At 36.5% G+C, this 17826-nt stretch overlaps 1 protein-coding gene and 1 pseudogene across 1 annotated transcript in view; one reads left to right on the top strand and one right to left on the bottom strand.

The window, feature by feature from the left end:
- FBXW7 (F-box and WD repeat domain containing 7, E3 ubiquitin protein ligase) overlaps positions 1 to 17826 on the bottom strand; it is a 211284-nt gene that overhangs the window by 178186 nt on the left and 15272 nt on the right. The window lies entirely within an intron of this gene.
- LOC103590377 overlaps positions 856 to 17826 on the top strand; it is a 96615-nt pseudogene continuing 79644 nt past the window's right edge.

The raw sequence follows: 17826 nt of genomic DNA, 5'->3' as shown, positions 1-17826 counted from the left end.
AACATGCAAATTGCCCCCACACTGAGAGGCTATCTGAAATGAGCAGCCACATATACAGACCAAGTCTTGGCTATCAAACAACATACAGATTTATTCCAAACTTCAAGCTCCAAACAAGATTCTCAAGCCTGACAGATTATAACTAAGCCTTGTACAAACAAACCCTCTGTGTTCCTCATAAAGAGATGAGAACCAGAGTCTCATCAGTTATTACAAACAGCTCCAATACCATAAACTCTGGGGTTATGTCCCCTTCCTGTTTTCTTCCACAACCAATGAATTAAACTGCAAAGCAGGGGTGTGGAATGGGAATAAAAGGAAGGGAAAAAAATTTTTTTAACGTATAACACATGAAGAAGAACTTAACAGATTCTTCAGATCTGACTCAGGTCTAGGAACTGTGTGTGAAGGACTTCAACTCACTCTTATGGTAGTTTAAGTCAGGCCTACACTTGTGAGACGTAAAATTTTTTGTTTATGTAGATCAAATAGGTCCTTAATAAATTGTCCATACATTTTAGATTTACGGATCCCATAATCACTTAGCCACAGCCAAAAAGAAGAATTCAGCTCAGTGCATCTCTGATCATTATGCCTGTCACGCTACCTTAGGAAATGATACCCGCACCTTGCCTATGATAGTACTACCCTAGAATCCCACCATCCCCCCAGAAATCAAAAAGACTATTTCAATGGAAGTACCTCCTCCCACCTACAGACAACAGCAATTATACTACGTTTCATACATGCTGGCACTACCCTCAAATTATTTCTCATTACTTTGGTGAATAAAATGTCTTCTGGGAAGGTAGCAGACTACGTGCCCAGGGCGTGTTCCTCCTGCAGAAGAATGAAATGGGTCCCCACCACTGTAATCGCAGGAGCCATTGTCCAGTCCAAGAAACATCACCTATCACAGAGCAGCTCCCCACAGGAGTAGAAGTCCTGCAAGTGGCCCAACAGTGCAGCACAGACACAGCAGAGGAGAAGGAGGAGGCTACAACAACCATCACCAAGAACACTGCAGACGTGAGGGAGATGGCTGAAGCAGCATGGCTGCTGTGGACACAAAGTAACCTCGCTGCCGCTGTGGACACTGCAGATGTGAGGGATGCAGTTTCAGTCACCGGTGCCACTGCTGCCCCCACAAGGTAATCATGCTCCTACTGTGGACACTGCAGACGTGAGGGAGGTAGGTACAGCTGCCTGCACCACTGCTGCCGCCACAAGGCAACCCCACTGCCACCAAGGACACTGCAGACATGAGAAAGACTGTTGCAACCACCTGCACCACTGCTGCAACCACCTGCACCACTGCTGCTGCCACTAATTAACCACTGTGGACACAGCAGAGGAGAGGGAGGCAGTTGCAGCCAGCAGCACTGCTGCTACCACCACAAGGTAACCCTGCTGCCACCAAGAACACTGCAGACACCAGGAAGGCAACTGTAGCCACCAACACCAGCTAACCCTGCTGCCGCTGCGGACACTGTAGTTGCACAGGTCACTGCTGCAGACACTGCAATAAAGTGGGTGGCTATGCAACTGCCACTGCTGCAAATTGGGATCCAATAATCATTTAGCCACAGCCAAAAAGAAGAATTCAGGTCAGTGCATCTCCGATCAACATGCCTGTCATGCTACCTTAGGGAAATGATGTCCACGCCTTGCCTCTGGCCACCGCTGGTGCTGCCAGGCAGCCACCATCATCATGAGAGTAGCCTGCCACTACTGGAGCCATTGCTGCCATGCAGGTAGCCCTGCAAAGCCATCGCAAGACACCACTGCTGAAAGGGCAGCCTGCTACCACAGCAGCAACCACAGCAGTCACCGCTGCTGTATAAGTGGACTGCCAACCATTCACCTACGTTGACACAAGGAGGGTCAACAGCAGAGTCCAGGGAAGGAAAGTAACAAAAGAAGCAACTGCTCTCTCAGATGACCAGACATCAACATAGAGACATTAGAAATATGAAAAAACAAGAAAATTTGAGTCCACCAAAGGAATATAATAAGTCTCAAGTACCAGAACTCATAGAGCAAAAAACCCTTCAAATGACTGAAAAGGAATTCCAAGTAAAAATCTTAAAGGAATTCAATGAGATACAAGAAGACACAGTGAGACAACACAATGAACTGAGCAGAACTATCCAGGATACGAAGAAGGAAATTTACAACAGATACCACAGATATACAATCATTAGAGACTATTATAAAAAACTACACACCGTCAACTTTGAAAACCTGGAGGAAATGGACAAATTTCTAGACACATACAAACTACCAAGACTGAACCAAGAAGACACAGAAAATCTGAACAGACCAATAACAAACAACAAGATTGCAGCAGTGATTAGCAGTCTTCCAACAAAGAAAAGCCCAGGACTGGATGGTTTTACTGCTGAATTCTACAAAACCTTTAAAGACAAATTAATACTAATTCTCTTCAAACTATTCCAAATTGAAACAGAGGTCTTTCTCTCAAACTCATTCTATGAGGCCAACATCACCCTGATACCAAAATCAGACAAAGATACAACAAAAAAAAGAAAACTAGAGGCCAATATCTTTGATGAACATAGACACAAAAATACTCAATAAAATATAAGCAAATAGAATACAGCAATACATCAGAAAAATTATACACCACAATCAAGTGGAATTTATCCAAGGGATACAAGGATGGCTCAACATACGCAAGTCAATAAATGTGATACACCACGTCAACAAAATCAAGGACAAAAAACATATGATTATCTCAACAGACAGAGACAAAGCACTTGACAAAATTCAGTATCCTTCATGACAAAGACTCTCAGCAAATTAGGTATAGAAGTAAAGAATCTCAATATGATAAAACCCACTAGTAATATCATCCTAAATGGAACAAGAACAGAAACAAGACAAGGATGCCCATTCTCACCACTCCTATTTAACATAATACTGGAAGTACTAGCCAAGGAAATCAGGCAAGAAAAAGAAACAAAAAGCATCCAGATTGGAAAAGACAAAGTCAAATTGTCCCTGTTTACAGATGACATGATCCTATATATAGAAAAGCTTAAAGACTCTACCAAAAAACTCCTAAAGTTGATAAACAATTTCAGTAAAGTTGCAGGATACAAAATCAACACACAAAAATTAGTAGTGTTTTTCTACTCCAACAATGAAGTAGCAGAAAAGAAATCAAGAAAGCTAGCTCATTTACAATAGTCACCAAAAAATAAAATAGCTAGAAATCAATTTAACCAAGGAGGTGAAAGATCTCTACAATAAGAACTACAAATCGCCATTGAGAGAAATTAAAGAGGGCACAAAAAGATAGAAAGACATTCCATGTTCTTGGATTGAAAAATATCCATACTAACCAAAGCGATCTACAGATTCAATGCAATCCCCCCCAAAATACCAATGACATTCTTCACAGAAATAGAAAAAAAAAAAAAAACCTAACATTCATACGGAACAACTAAAGACCTTGAATAGCCAAGGCAATCCTGAGCAAAAATAAATAAATAAAGCTGGAGGGATAACACTACCTGACTCCAAGTTACACTACAAAGCTATAGTAACCAAAACAGCATGGAACTAGTATAAAAACACACACACAGACCAAAGGAACAGAATAGAGAAACCAAAAATCAACCCATATACTTATAGCCAAAAGATCTTCCACAAAAGCACCAAGAAAATACATTTGGGAAAAGACTGCCTCTTCAGTAAATGGTGCTGGCAAAACTGGACATCCATAAGTCGAAGAATGAAACTAGACTTGTACCTCTCACCAATACCAAAATCAACTCAAAATGGATTAAAGGCTTATTAAGACCTAAAACTATAAAACTCCTAAAAGAAAACATAAGGAGAACACTTCAGGAAGTAGTAATGGGCAAACATTTTATGAATATGACCCCCAAAGTACAGGCAATAAAAGGAAAAATAAACAGATGGGACTGTATCAAACTAAAAAGCTTCTGCACAGCAAAAGAAACAATTAACAGAGCAAAAAGACAACTTAACAGAGCAAAAAGACAACCTACAGAGTGGGAGAAAATATTTGCAAACTATGCATCTGACAAAGGATTAATATCCAGAATATACAAGGAACTCCATTTAACAGCAAAAAAGAAATAACCCAATTTAAAAAATGGGCAAAGATATACAAATGACCAACAGACACATGAAAAATGCTCAACTTCACTCAGTATCAAGGAAATGCAAATCAAAACCACACTGAGATATCATCTCACAACAGTCAGATTGGCTATTATCAGACAGAATAACAAATGCTGTCAAAGATGAGGAGAAAGGGGAACCCTCCTACATTGCTGGTGGGACTGTGAATTGGTACAGCCATGATGAAGAACAACATGGAGGTCCCTCAAACAATTACAGATAGAACTGCCATACAAGCCAACAATTCAGGGGTATATATCCAAAGGAATTGGAATCAACATGTCAAAGGGGTATCTGCACTCCCATGTTTACCACAGGTCTATTTACAATAACCAAGAGTTGGAACCAACCTAAATGTCCATCATCAATCAACTGGGTAAGGAAAATGTGGTATATTTACACAATGGAATACTTACTCTGCAATGGAATACTTACTCTGCCATAAAAAGGATTGAAATACTGCCATTTGCAGCAACATGCATGAACTTAGAGGAAGCTATATTAAGTGAAATAAGCCAGGCACAGAAAGAGAAATACAGCACATGCTAAAAAAATTAATTAGTTAAAAAGAAAGAAAAAAGATACAATAGTCACATGACACACTGAACTTTCAAAAGGAGAGAACAGAACTGAGGTTACCAGAGGTGGGAAAGGGGGAGGGGGAGGAGGTAAAGGGCCACAAAAAAATGATCACATTGTATTAAACTGAATATACTAATTATCCTGATTTGAGCATCACATATTGCACACAGGTACTGATATTCAGCTGTGTACCCCACAGATATGTACAATCAACTATATTTCAATTAAAAAAAAAAGAGAAGTGTCTTCTGGGCCTCTTAGTAGAAAGACAATACTGGTGAGCAAATAGCAGAGGTGGGTGAATGGTCACAGTGATAAATCCACTCCATCAGTCCTATTTTCCTTTATCTTTTGACTTTTTCCTCTATATTATATCATGAGCTTTTATGCATTCAACCTCATCTAGTATAGGATAATGCTGAGACTAATCAAAGGAGCAAACAATTAGAATGACTCTTACATACTTGAATTTGAACACTGAATCCAGAATCTCTTGGTAACTGCACCATCCCAATACATTCAACCAAATGCAAATGTATGTTTCTTTCTCCCTCTCCCTCCCTCTTCACTCCTCTCTCTTTCTTTCACTCTTTCTTTCTCTCTCTCATCATCAGAACTCTTTTCTACACATATTCCTCAAGTTCTTGCTGATATGTTGGTAAAAATGTAAGAAAAAAAAAACTTTTATATATAATCCTTTTCTTCCCACTTTGACTATGCAAAAATACAGCATGATATAATCTGACTCCAGTTATAGGTTTGGAAACAGTGAGGATCGTGGGAAGGGGTATGAGGAAACCGACTTCCCCTTGAATGATAACTATCACAAGCAAGGTTGTTATAGGTCTCCAAAGAATACAGAGAAGGAGGGTTTCTGCCAGCAAGAGAAACTCATGGAGTTCAAAAATCTGAAGTACTGTGTCCATGGTTCCCCCTATAAAGAAATTTATTCAAAAAACAATTAGTGGCTATAAATATCACATGTCCAGTTTAAAAACTGGGTATTCATATATTGCAAATCTATATCCTCAAATTTTCTTAGACAACATAAGATTTTTCTATTTGCTTATTTTGTTACCATGCATTCAGTTAGTATTACTCATTACAACTCATACACACTAATGTCAGGCAGCACTGTGATACTCAAATTAAAGAACAATTGAATTTATGACTCTAGAGGGCAGCATTTCTCACAGGATAGACAAGTTTGACTTGAAAAGAAATCTCAGTGTCCAAGAAGTTTAAGAAATAAGATAAGCATTAAAATTAAAGGGATAAAGGGAACAAAATTCTATTCCCACTTGGGGGTGAGGATGAGAAAGAAGCAAGGACAAAGGGTTAAAAAAAGAAAAGAAAAGAAAAGGAATGTAAGATAAGCTTTAAAGTTTCTTGTACGATTTCTCAGAGCAATTAACATACTAATGTACATTGTGAATCTTTAATAGACCATTATTATGGTATACAAGGGTACTTCCAACAGTTTGTGGAAAAATAAAAATATAACACAAATCTTTCCACAAAATTTTTGAAGACACCACATACAGTGTTTCCTCAAACTTGATCACAGAACCCTTTCTTCAAGGACCATCTGTAGTGACTAGTTCTTCATAATGCCTCTTGGAAACAGTCTAGTGGACAAACTCTCTCAAGACAATTTTCACCCCCTCTTTATTCATGAACGTTATCTTCTGATTTTTAAGTCTTTAGACATCTCCCTGTATTCACAGATCATAACTGAGAATGAAACAAAACCAGCAATAGCATTCATTTATTTCTGTAGAAATCAGAAACATGGAAAACTTACTGCCTAGACTGCTCAAAGGATAACAGCAAAGTAATGAAAGAAAAAAAGATTGGTACTACGAGTAGTTGAAATAGACCTACTCCTAGCTTTAAAACTACATAGGACTTGATAGATGCTTAATAAAATACTGTTTATTTATTCAAACTCAGAATATTAAATATCTGAGATCTATTAACAATCTTTCCACAATCCATGTCAACTGAAATTAATTTTGCTAATCTAAAGATTTGTCATAAATAAACCTGATGAGACCTCTATAGGTGTCTATAGATGAAATGTTCTTTATTTTTTTACTTGAGAGAGAGCTATTAAACAAAATTACTTTTGTTGTTGTTGTTGTTTGTTTTTTTCACCCAAATGATGAAACAATTTCTAGAAAATAGAAGAATTTCCACTCTCCAAGTATTTCAATAACAGGGAGGTGAGCCATGATTTCAAAAAGAATAAAAGGGGTCTTCAAAAAAATTATGGAATGATTCCTATTGCCTTTTAATTCTGGTTTTCCAGGAACTTTTTGAAGTACCCTCGCATTTGTCCAAATGCTTTTTTTGATTACTAAATATCCTTATATCCATTAACAATGTTTGAAATTTTTTCTATTAAAAAGAAAATGCAAGTAGTTCTAATCTGCTCTTTCCAGGGTTCTTGATTCAGAAGTCCTCTTGGTACTTCTCCTGTGACATTAGCCTTGTCAAAAATTACTATAATCTCTTGTCTCAAGTAACCAAAATGCTCTAAACAAGAATATGACCAACTCTCAAAAGTTTAATGTCCAATACATTAGCTATTAGCCACACGTAACTAGTGACTACTTGAAATGTGGCTAGTGTCACTGGGAAATTGAGTTTTTAGTTTTATTAAATAGCCGTGAATTCAATTTAAATTTAAAAGCTGGAACAGTGTAAAATGTCTTTCCATTAAAGAAAATTTTATTATTTTGGTAGTACTACATTTCATTGTAACCACTGCACTGCATATTATATTGCACATGTTGGACTATAGCAAGTTATTTCTAGTATTAAACATAAAAATAATAGGATCTAGTCAATAACAATTAACTAATTCAGTTGGAATAAATTTTTTTTCTACACACCAATGTAACACTGTAATGTAGTTACTTGAATTTTTTTTATACATAACACAAGTTGCAGTGATGCCTATGTAAATCACAATCAGTAATTACTGATTGTGACTGTAAATCACAATCAGTAAATTAAAAAGTGAAATGCTATTTTTTAATTTTTACTTTATTTGGGGGCTGGCCAGTTAGGTCAGTTGATTAGGGTGTGGTGTTATAACACCAAGGTCAAGGGTTTGGATCCCCACACTGGCCAGCCACAAAAAATATTTTTTTCATATATTTTGAATATGATTAAGTTATTTTTTTACTTTAAAAACAAATGGACCCAAAAAATAAAGAAAAAAAGAATGGACACATTTTTAAAATTTAAAAGAAGGCACTGTACCCATACAGAATCGAGTAGAGAAAAAGAAGCTGGTACTACCACAAGACCGTTAAGTAAAAAGAAGGGAAGAAGGCTATGTCACAAATTTTACAATGACTGAAAATTACAATTAGCTATGGCAGAGCAAAATTGAAAGCTGTTTCATGTGTAAAAAAGTGTTAAAAATAATAAAGTGTACTCATTAAGAGAAATTTCAACAAATGTATAGTGAATTTTATAAGAAGTTTCTTCTCTACAGTCAGAGGAAAAGCAACAAAATTAGTCACCTGATATCAGAATTAAATGTCCAACAAACACTTTTAACAGATCAAGTCTTATAACTCTGGTCAGCTATAAAATAGCTTAGATTTTTGAAACCTAGATTTTAGTCCCTGGAGGGGAAAGGGAGACAGATAAAGAGATGGCAAAAAACATTATTTCAATTATAGAAATTGTGTTAGAAAATTATGAGAAATACTAAAAAGATGTTTCACAAAAAGTGATCTTCTGTTAAGCTACCAAACAACTGCCCATCATATGGAATATCTTTCTAATGCTATCAAACCAAAATCAACAGATTCAAATTTTGAAAAATTACCACTTTCTTTTAGCTTTAGATGAGCCATGTGATACAAGAGACACTGCCCAATTAAAACTTTAGGTACATTTCTTTGAAAGAACTTCCAAATTTAAGAAAAGTTGTCAATGTATAGATCTTAAAAAATCAAAAGAGTGGCAAAGATTTTTTTTTAATCCTTTACCTCTGCCAAAGAATTACAGCTTCTATCACAACAGACAGCTCCAGCTACGTTAGGACGTTTAAAAGCAGAAACCGATGTTTCCCTTACTGCTTTATTATACCATAAATACACAATGAAAATATCCATGCTCAGCTTTATGAAGTAAACTATGAGAAGCACCATGGATAGAGCTGTTAAAATCATTCTGTATGTATGTACATGCCAATGAGATGAATCGTAGCCAGTTTATGGGAATAATGAAAAAATAGAAGACTGTACATTTAAAGATCTTGTGTTCTTTACTCATAGGTTGAGTAGAAGTTCACAAAGATTTACTCTACTTTTAACTCTGTTTCAAGGAATATTTTTTAATATTCAATAATCAAAGGCAAAAATCGAAGTATTCTGTATGTTTCTTATGTCTCACTGCATATGAACAAGCTTAACTTGAAGCAGCAAAGAAAAGTTTCTTCATGACCTGGCTACACAAGTATGAGAATTTGTGTTGAAATTTAAAGTTTTCATAACACAAATCGATAAAAGATTTATACTTTTTTCTAACATGAATCATTATGCATAAATTTTTATTATAATTGACAGTGTTATACAAACTGGCTGAAGAACACTTTATTGATTCTGATAAATTTAGAGTTGCTTTTTGACTTATGCTATATCCTTTTGAATTTTTATTTGTTTATTTTTGTTTTGGTGGCTGGCCGGCACAGGGATCCAAATTCTTGACCTTGGTGTTACCAGCACCACACTAACAAATTGAGCTAACTGGCCAGCCCAATATCCTTTTGAATTCAACGTTAATAATACTGAGTTGACACAAGAGTTAGTGAGTTTGCTTGACTGGAATAGGACATTTTTTAAACTAATATGGTTTTCTTCAAAGTCTAATGAATTCTACTAAAAACATGAACAAGTTTTATCAATTTAGATGAAAATATTAAAGAAAAATGATATTTTGGTATTTAAGTCAGATATTAAAAAATAAGTCTCAGCATCAGAATACAAATAAGTATCTCAATTTGCCCAAAGAAGATTCAGTAGTACACTGTTTTGCAGCATTTGCAGATGGATAGGTAAAAATACATAAAAGGATGGGCCGGCCCAGTGGCGCACTGGATAGTGCGCCGCTTGGGAAGCGCGGCGGCGCTCCCGTCCGAGGGTTCGGATCCCACGTATAGACCGGTTCCCGCTCACTGGTTGAGCGAGGCACGGGAGCAACACCGAGGCTTGCGATCCCGTTGCCGGTCCCCGATCCGGTACGGGGGCAACACTGAGGGTTGCAATCCGTTGCCGGACACGGAAAAAAGACAAAAGACAAAAAAAAAAAAAAATACATAAAAGGAGGCAAACTTCAGTGTTATAATAGCTTAAATAGTCTTTTATAAAAACCAAAACTGAAGAGAACTGTTCTCTAGGAAACTAGCTGCACAGCGTAACAGCAGCAAATTATATAAAAATACAGACAGTAGTAAAATTGGGTACCTATTAAGAGCAAAGATGCAAATTATTCAAAAGCAAAAATGGGAATCTATAAGAACTAAACACTCCCATTTTCCTGCAACAGGGACAGGCACTTCATATCCTATACAGGTTGAGCATCCCTTATCCAAAATGTTTGGGACCAGAAGTGTTTCAGATTTCAGACTTTTTCAGATTTTGGAATATCTACAGAGTACATACCCATTGAGCATCTATCCGAAATACTCCAATGAGCATATGTTTTGAGCATCGTGTGGATGCTCAAAAAATTCCAGACTTTGGAGCACTTGGGGTTTTGGATTTTCATATTAGGGATACTCAACCTGTATTTGCTTCCTAAGGATATCATAATGCCAGACTCTTCCAAAATACAAAATAGCAAAAGTATAGTACTTTGTAAGTTACTGAATTGAACAGAAACAAGTTATTTGTAAGTTACTAAATTGAACAGAAACAAGAGAACAGAAAAAAGTCTTGTGCATTCTCATACTTCCCACAGAAACCCATTACATAATACTAAATTTATTTCTTTAGACAGTAACTAAATGTAGTATTTCAAATGCTTAAAGTTACTCATAATTTTAGATTTATTAAAAACAAAAAGTAAAAACAATAAAATAACTCAAAGTGTCTAAAGAGTTTTTTTTAAGTAAAAAAACAATCAAAAATTTATATTCAAAACACCATGTGACATAAACATAGACATATAGACCAACAGAACAGAATTGAGAGTCAAAAAATTAACCCATATATCTATCGTCAACTAATTTTCAACAAGGCTGCCAAGTCCATTCAAAGAAAGAATAGTCTCTGGGCCGGCCCGGTGGCGCACTTGGGAAGTGCGCCGCTTGGGAAGCGCGGCGGCACTCCCGCCCAAGGGTTCGGATCCCACATGCAGACCGGTTCCCGCTCACTGGAGGCGCGGGAGCAGCACCGAGGGTTGCGATCCCGTTGCCGGTCCCCGGTCCGGTACGGGGGCAACACTGAAGGTTGCGATCCGTTGCTGGACACGGAAAAAGACAAAAAGACAAAAAAAAAAAAAAAAAGAAAGAATAGTCTCCAACAAATAGTGCTGGAACTAGATTTCCACATGCAAAACAATGAAGTTGACCCCTACACCTCACACCATACACAAAAGCGAACTCGAAATGGATCAACCTAAATGTAAGAGCCAAAATCATAAAACTCTTAGAAGAAAACACAAGGGTAAATATTCATGATGTTAAATTTAGCAATGGATTCTTAGACATAATACCAAAAATACAAGTAACAACAACAACCAAAAAAAATTGACAAATTGAACTTCACCAAAATTAAAAACTTTTGTGCATCAAAAGACATTATCAGGAAAATGAAAAGACAATCTACCAAATGGATCAAATATTTGTAAACCATATATCTGATAAGGGTTTAATATCCAGAACATTTAAGAATTCCTACAACTCAGCAACACAAAAGGAAAGCAATCCAATTAAAAGGACAAGGAACTTGAATAGACATTTCTGCTAAGAAGATATACAAATTGCCAATAAGCACATGAAAAGATGCTCAACATCATTAATCATTAAAGAAATTCAAATCAAAACCACAATGAGATACCACTTCACACATACTAAGATGAATATAGATGGAAAACAACAAGCACGGGCAAGAATATAGAGAAATTGGAATCCTCATATACTACTGATGGGAATGTAAAATGGCATCTGCTTTCGAAAACAGTCTGGTAGTTCCTCAAAAGGCTAAACACAGAGTTACTATATGACTGCAATTCTGTTCCTAGGTATATACCCAAAAGAATTGAAAAGATAGTCTCAAACAGATACTTGTATGGCAATATTCACTGCAGCCTTATTCATAACAGCCAAAGGGTAGAAACAACCAAAGTATCCATCCACAAATGAATAAACAAAATGTGGCCTACACATACAATGGGTTATTCAGCCATAAAAAGAATGAAGTTCTGATACATGCTACATACAACATGGACGAGCCCTGAGAACATTATGCTAAATGAAATAGGCCAGACTCAAAAGCACAAATGTGCATGATTCCACTTATATGCAATATCTAGAATAGACAGATTCACAGATAAAAAAGTATATTAGAGGTTAACAGAGGCTGGGAGGAGGGGATAATGAAGAATTATTGCTTAATGGGTACAGAGTTTCTATTTGGGATGATGGAAAAGTTTTGGAAATAGATAATGGTTATGTTTGTATGACACTGTGAATATAATTAATGCCACTGAATTATACACGTACAAATGATTAAATGGAATTTTTTAAAACACCATGATAAATAAGAATCTTAAAATACTATATTTGGATACTGTTCTTGATAGGATATCTTCTGAGTTTAATTTATTTTTTTAGGTTCCCTTCCTAAGTATTTCCTAAACACATAATAACACTTGTCTACCAGAAATTGTTCTGACAAATGGCCTACCTAATATGTCAATTTTTTTCAAATTCAAACTCAACTAACTTTAAATAACTGTGTCAATCAACATGCTATAAATATACATAAAATTTTTTATAGAGCTTAATTTACAAACACATTTCTTCAGAATATCTCAATATCCCTAAGAGCTAGGTAAAACAGGCGATACCGCACAGATGAATAAATCGGTACTCTTATTCCCTACCTCCACAGTCTGAAACAATTTATAAGAAACATACATAGCAATGCTTTTCAAACGCTGACATGTTTCTGGACCATGCAAATTGCTTGTTAAAATTAACTGCTGCATCTGGGTGGGACCTGAGAAGTCTGCATTTCTAACCAATTCCAAGGTGAAGCTGATGCTACTACTGGTAGGAGACCACACTTTGAGAATCACTGGTAAAGATAATTTACAGATAAAATCAAGATAAATTAATGGACAGTGTAAATGAATTCTGTGAGGCCAAAACAACATAGTCTAAGTACAAAAGGTTCTAATGCTTTGCTTGGTTAGAATCTCAAATATTTATGAACTGATGGCTTGCAAATAATGCTTTACAATTTTTCTTTTCCAACCTTCTAGAAACTGCAAATTTGAAGTTATAGTTTGTGACAGGGAACTAAAGTATACTGTATATATTAAGAACAAATGCATGTCTTAGAAACCATATGAGCAGAAAAGACTGAATTCTTTTATAGACACTTTGCTGAATCAAAAATGTATTCTGGATAGATGGCCAACCCACCTCCCACGTGGAAGTGAACTAAGAGTATCCCAGACAAAGTCAAGATTTTTCTTCAGAAAAAATTCTGGTAGGGGCCGGCCTGGTGGCGCACTGCTACAGTGCGCTGCTTGAGAGCGCGGCGGCGCTCCCGCCGAGGGTTCGGATCCCACATACAGACCGGTTCCGCTCACTGGCTGAGGGAGGTGCGGGCGCAGCACCGAGGGTTGCGATCCCGTTGCCGGGCCCGGTCCGGTACGGGCATGACACTGAGGGTTGCGATCCATTGCCGGACACGAAAAAAAGACAAAAAGGAAGAAAAAAAAAAACTTCTGGTAGGACAAAAAGAAGAAGAAGAAAATAAAAAAAGGAAGAAAAACTTCTGAGACCACTATACTAAATAAATGAGAGATCTAAACATTTATATACCATATAACATTGGAGGGACGCTCTTGGAAAATTTTTTTTCATTGTTATTATCAAATACCCAGCAAAACCAAAGAAAAATTTCAATCATCTTCCCATGAAACATTGTTTGACACATGTATTTGCAAAGAAATCCTCCAGGATTAATTAGTGCAAAATGAATGTGCAACTAAACAGAGTGTATGCTACAAAAAGAATTATTGTATATAAACTAATTTCCGTACAGCAATTTCTCCAGATCATCCAAAATGGTTTTAAGACGGTGTGATATAAGTACTAGATGGGAAAAAACGGGAAAATTCCAAACTTCAATAAAAGGAACCAATATTCCACAGTGAAATGGCTGGTTTCAGGGGTGGGGCAGAGAACGTACAGGATGAGCCTGAACCATCTCGTGCTGCTAACAAGTGAAGACCTCAAAAAAATGGAGACAAGTCAAAAGGATCAGGAGTCTCCTTAAAGAGGCTCCCAAGGGCCAAACCTGGGATAATTAAAACACTAAAATAAACAATCACTGTAATAGATGAAATCCACAGAATAAGAATCTATGAATCCATCTTATACAACTAGAAAAAGAGTCCATTTTGATATAAATAAAAAACTGAATACATTCATAAGAAGGGGAAGCTCTTCCTTACGAGAGAATTACCAACCAATAAATATATAACAAATGATGACAACTGAAAATCACCATGGCAAACACCATAGTAATAATCTTTTCAGGAAAGAATCATCAATGAAAGTTAAAATTAGGGAGTAAGAGTATGATGAGCAATAAGATAATTACCTGGTGACAAAGCACCTCCCCATAGGATCCTTATTAGTTACAAAGAAAAAGAGCAACTAAAGTCTTCTTCCCATTGGATACTTATTAATTACAAAGAAAAAGAGCAACTACAGTAGACAAACCTGATACCACTTTAACCAAGTGAACAGAGTAAATGTCACAGGTAATTGGACAAATCAGTATCACTGCTTCCCAATAGGATTCATAATATCATTTCCATAGTGTTCTTAGCCAAAAATATTTTATTTAATTGACTCATTGGGAGACATCTCACAAACCCAAACTGAGGGACATTCTATAAAACTACTGACCAGTACTCCTCAAAAGTGTAACACTCATGAAAGACAAAAAAAGTTTGTGCAACTGTGTCAGATTTTAAAAACTAAGGAGACATAATAACTAAAATGTAATATGTGAGTGATCCTGTATTATAATCCTGGACCAGATAAACGACGTTAGTGAAATAACTAGTGAAATATGAATAAAACCTGTGGATTATAGATAATAGTATTATATCAATGTTAATTTCCTTATTTTGATAATCGTTTTGTCACTGTGTTCGATGTTAACATTTGGGGGAACACAGGTGAAGGGCATGTGAGAATTTACCCTTTGTACTATTTTGCCCTTTTTTTTTTCCTGAGTCTGGAAAATAAAGTAAAACTACCAATTAAATCAAACAAAACTGGAGAGCCGGAAAACAGTCTTGTTTTTATATAGTATCAAAATTTTAATGTATCTGTGATGAAACTATTTACTGTTGATCTAGACTTTCATGGTGATAATAAACATAATGACATGTTCTAGAGTAGACACTGAAGTTAATGAACTTAAACTATCACTGCTTCCTGCTAAAAAAAATGAAGAAAAAAGAGAAGTCGATAAAAATCACAAATAATCTTATATAATTCCTGCCAAAATTTTAACAATAGTAGCTCTCAAGCAGGAGCAGTACTAACCATTTAATGAGAGCTGAAGTTACTTTTCAACCAGTAATTATACACAATTATGAGACAATGACATCTCAGTGAGGGAGGGGGACTAGAAAAGTTAGGACTGACACATACTCTCTACAGGATGGTGAAAAATGTGACAGTGGTCAACAATGGAGAGTCCATTTATTGCTGCTATAGAACAGCCTGAGAGGTCCAGACCTGCAAAATCCCCTTTTCAGAAAGGTTAAAGCATTTGCTGTAAGTCACATATCCACTTAGGCAACTGAGCTGTGATTTAAACTGAAGTCTCCTATGCTCCTTATGCTCCTTGAGTGGGGCAAATAAAGGTAAAGCAGACTTTCCGAAATAGAACCATTATCTATGTGAAAGGCTGGTTAACAGATACAAAATTACAGCTAAAAAGAAGAAATAAGATCTAGTGTTCTATAGCACTACAGTGTGACTCTAATTAACAATTTATTGTACACTATGAATTAGCAAGAAGTGAGGATTTTGAATGATCCCAACGTAAAGAAATGATAAACCTTAGGGCCAAGCCCGTGGCACACTAGGGAGAGTGCGGCGCTGGGAGCGCAGCGACGCTACCGCCGCGGGTTCGGATCCTATATAGGAATGGCCGGTGCACTCACTGGCTGAGCGCGGTGTGGGCGACACCACGCCAAGGGTTGCAATCCCCTTACCGGTCACGAAAAAGACAAAAAAAAAAAAAAGAAAGAAAGAAATGATAAACCTTAGAGGTAATGGATGTTAATTAACCTGATTTGATCATACACATTATATACATGTACCAAAATATCACACAGCATCTCATAAATATGTACAATTATTATGTGTCAATAAAAAAAATTTTTTTAAAGAAACATTCTCAACAATCATGATGGGCAGCATATACGTAAAGATAATTAACTGCAGCATTTTTTAAGCTTACCAAAAAACTGGGAACAACCTAAACATCTAGTAGTTAAATTATAACATATCTCACCATTTTGGTAGAAGCATTAGAATAATAAGTTTTTTGGCTCTCTTGTCAATAAACACTAAGTTATAAAGAGGATATAGCTTTATTGCTAAATTACTAACAGAGAACTTTCATCCCTAAAGGATAAACCTTTCAAGGAAAGTTGCATGAGTGTATCTGTAGTACTAAATTCCTGAAAGTATTACTGCTGATTCAAAAAGCACTTTATTTTGATATTGACAAATTGCTCTCCAAAAAAGACTGCATAAATTTATACTCTCAACAACAGTATGACAGTAACCCCCGCATTCAAAAACCCGGGTATTATCAAACTTTTTCATGTTTGTGAAAGATAACATTTTTTACCCTTTCTCATTTTCACAGCAAGTAAAAAAATGGGAGTGGGGGTGGAGGGGAGGTAGGTGTGAAAAAGTGTACTATAGGTGGTCAAGCCTAATATGGGAGCAAGGGCACAATTAGACTTTCCAAAACCAAAAAGACATTATTTGGGAAAGTATGAGATTAACCCAAGATGATGTGAAGGACATTAGGGAAAATTTCAAAAGACAATGATTGGGGGGTAAAAACCAAACCTTTCATGATTGTACTCAATGAGTTCAGTCTTTTTAACAAAAAGATTTACCTTACAAAGTCCTCCTATATTATCTTTTGTTATATTTTTAAATTATGTTTTATGTGAAGAGTAAAGCAAGAAACAGTTTGTTTTCCCAAATAGTTAGAAAGCTGTTGCAACATAAATTACCAAATCATCGGTCTTTTCCCCCACCAATACTTAATGCTGCCTTTGATATGTACTAAATACCTACGTATATTGGGACCTCTATGTGCTTTATTAAATCTATCCTACAGTGTTTTATTTACTTTCACTTCATAACACTTTTTATTATCAGAAATGGTTCTTTTGGGGCCGGCCCGGTGGCGCACTGGGTAGTGCGCCGCTTGGGAAGCGCGGTGGCGCTCCCGCCCGAGGGTTCGGATCCCACATACGGACCGGCTCCCGCTCACTGGCTGAGCGAGGCGCGGGAGCAACGCCGAGGTTTGCAATCCCGTTGCCGGTCCCTGGTCCGGTACGGGGGCAACACTGAGGGTTGCGATCCGTTGCCGGACACGGAAAAAAACAAAAAAAAAAAAAAAAAAAAGAAATGGTTCTTTTGAAAATTAAAAAGCACACTTAGAAGCTTCACAATGCAAAGTTTCTTAAAGTGCTAATCCAGAAATAAAGTCTAGGATTCCATTATTTTTCTCCAAAAAGAAGTTGTCATGACTTCTC

This window comes from Galeopterus variegatus, unplaced genomic scaffold (assembly GCF_000696425.1).
Source record: "Galeopterus variegatus unplaced genomic scaffold, G_variegatus-3.0.2 Scaffold808, whole genome shotgun sequence".
Taxonomy (NCBI): domain Eukaryota; kingdom Metazoa; phylum Chordata; class Mammalia; order Dermoptera; family Cynocephalidae; genus Galeopterus; species Galeopterus variegatus.
The sequence above is the reverse complement of the archived record's forward strand: the minus strand, read 5'-3'. Positions and strand labels throughout refer to the sequence as shown.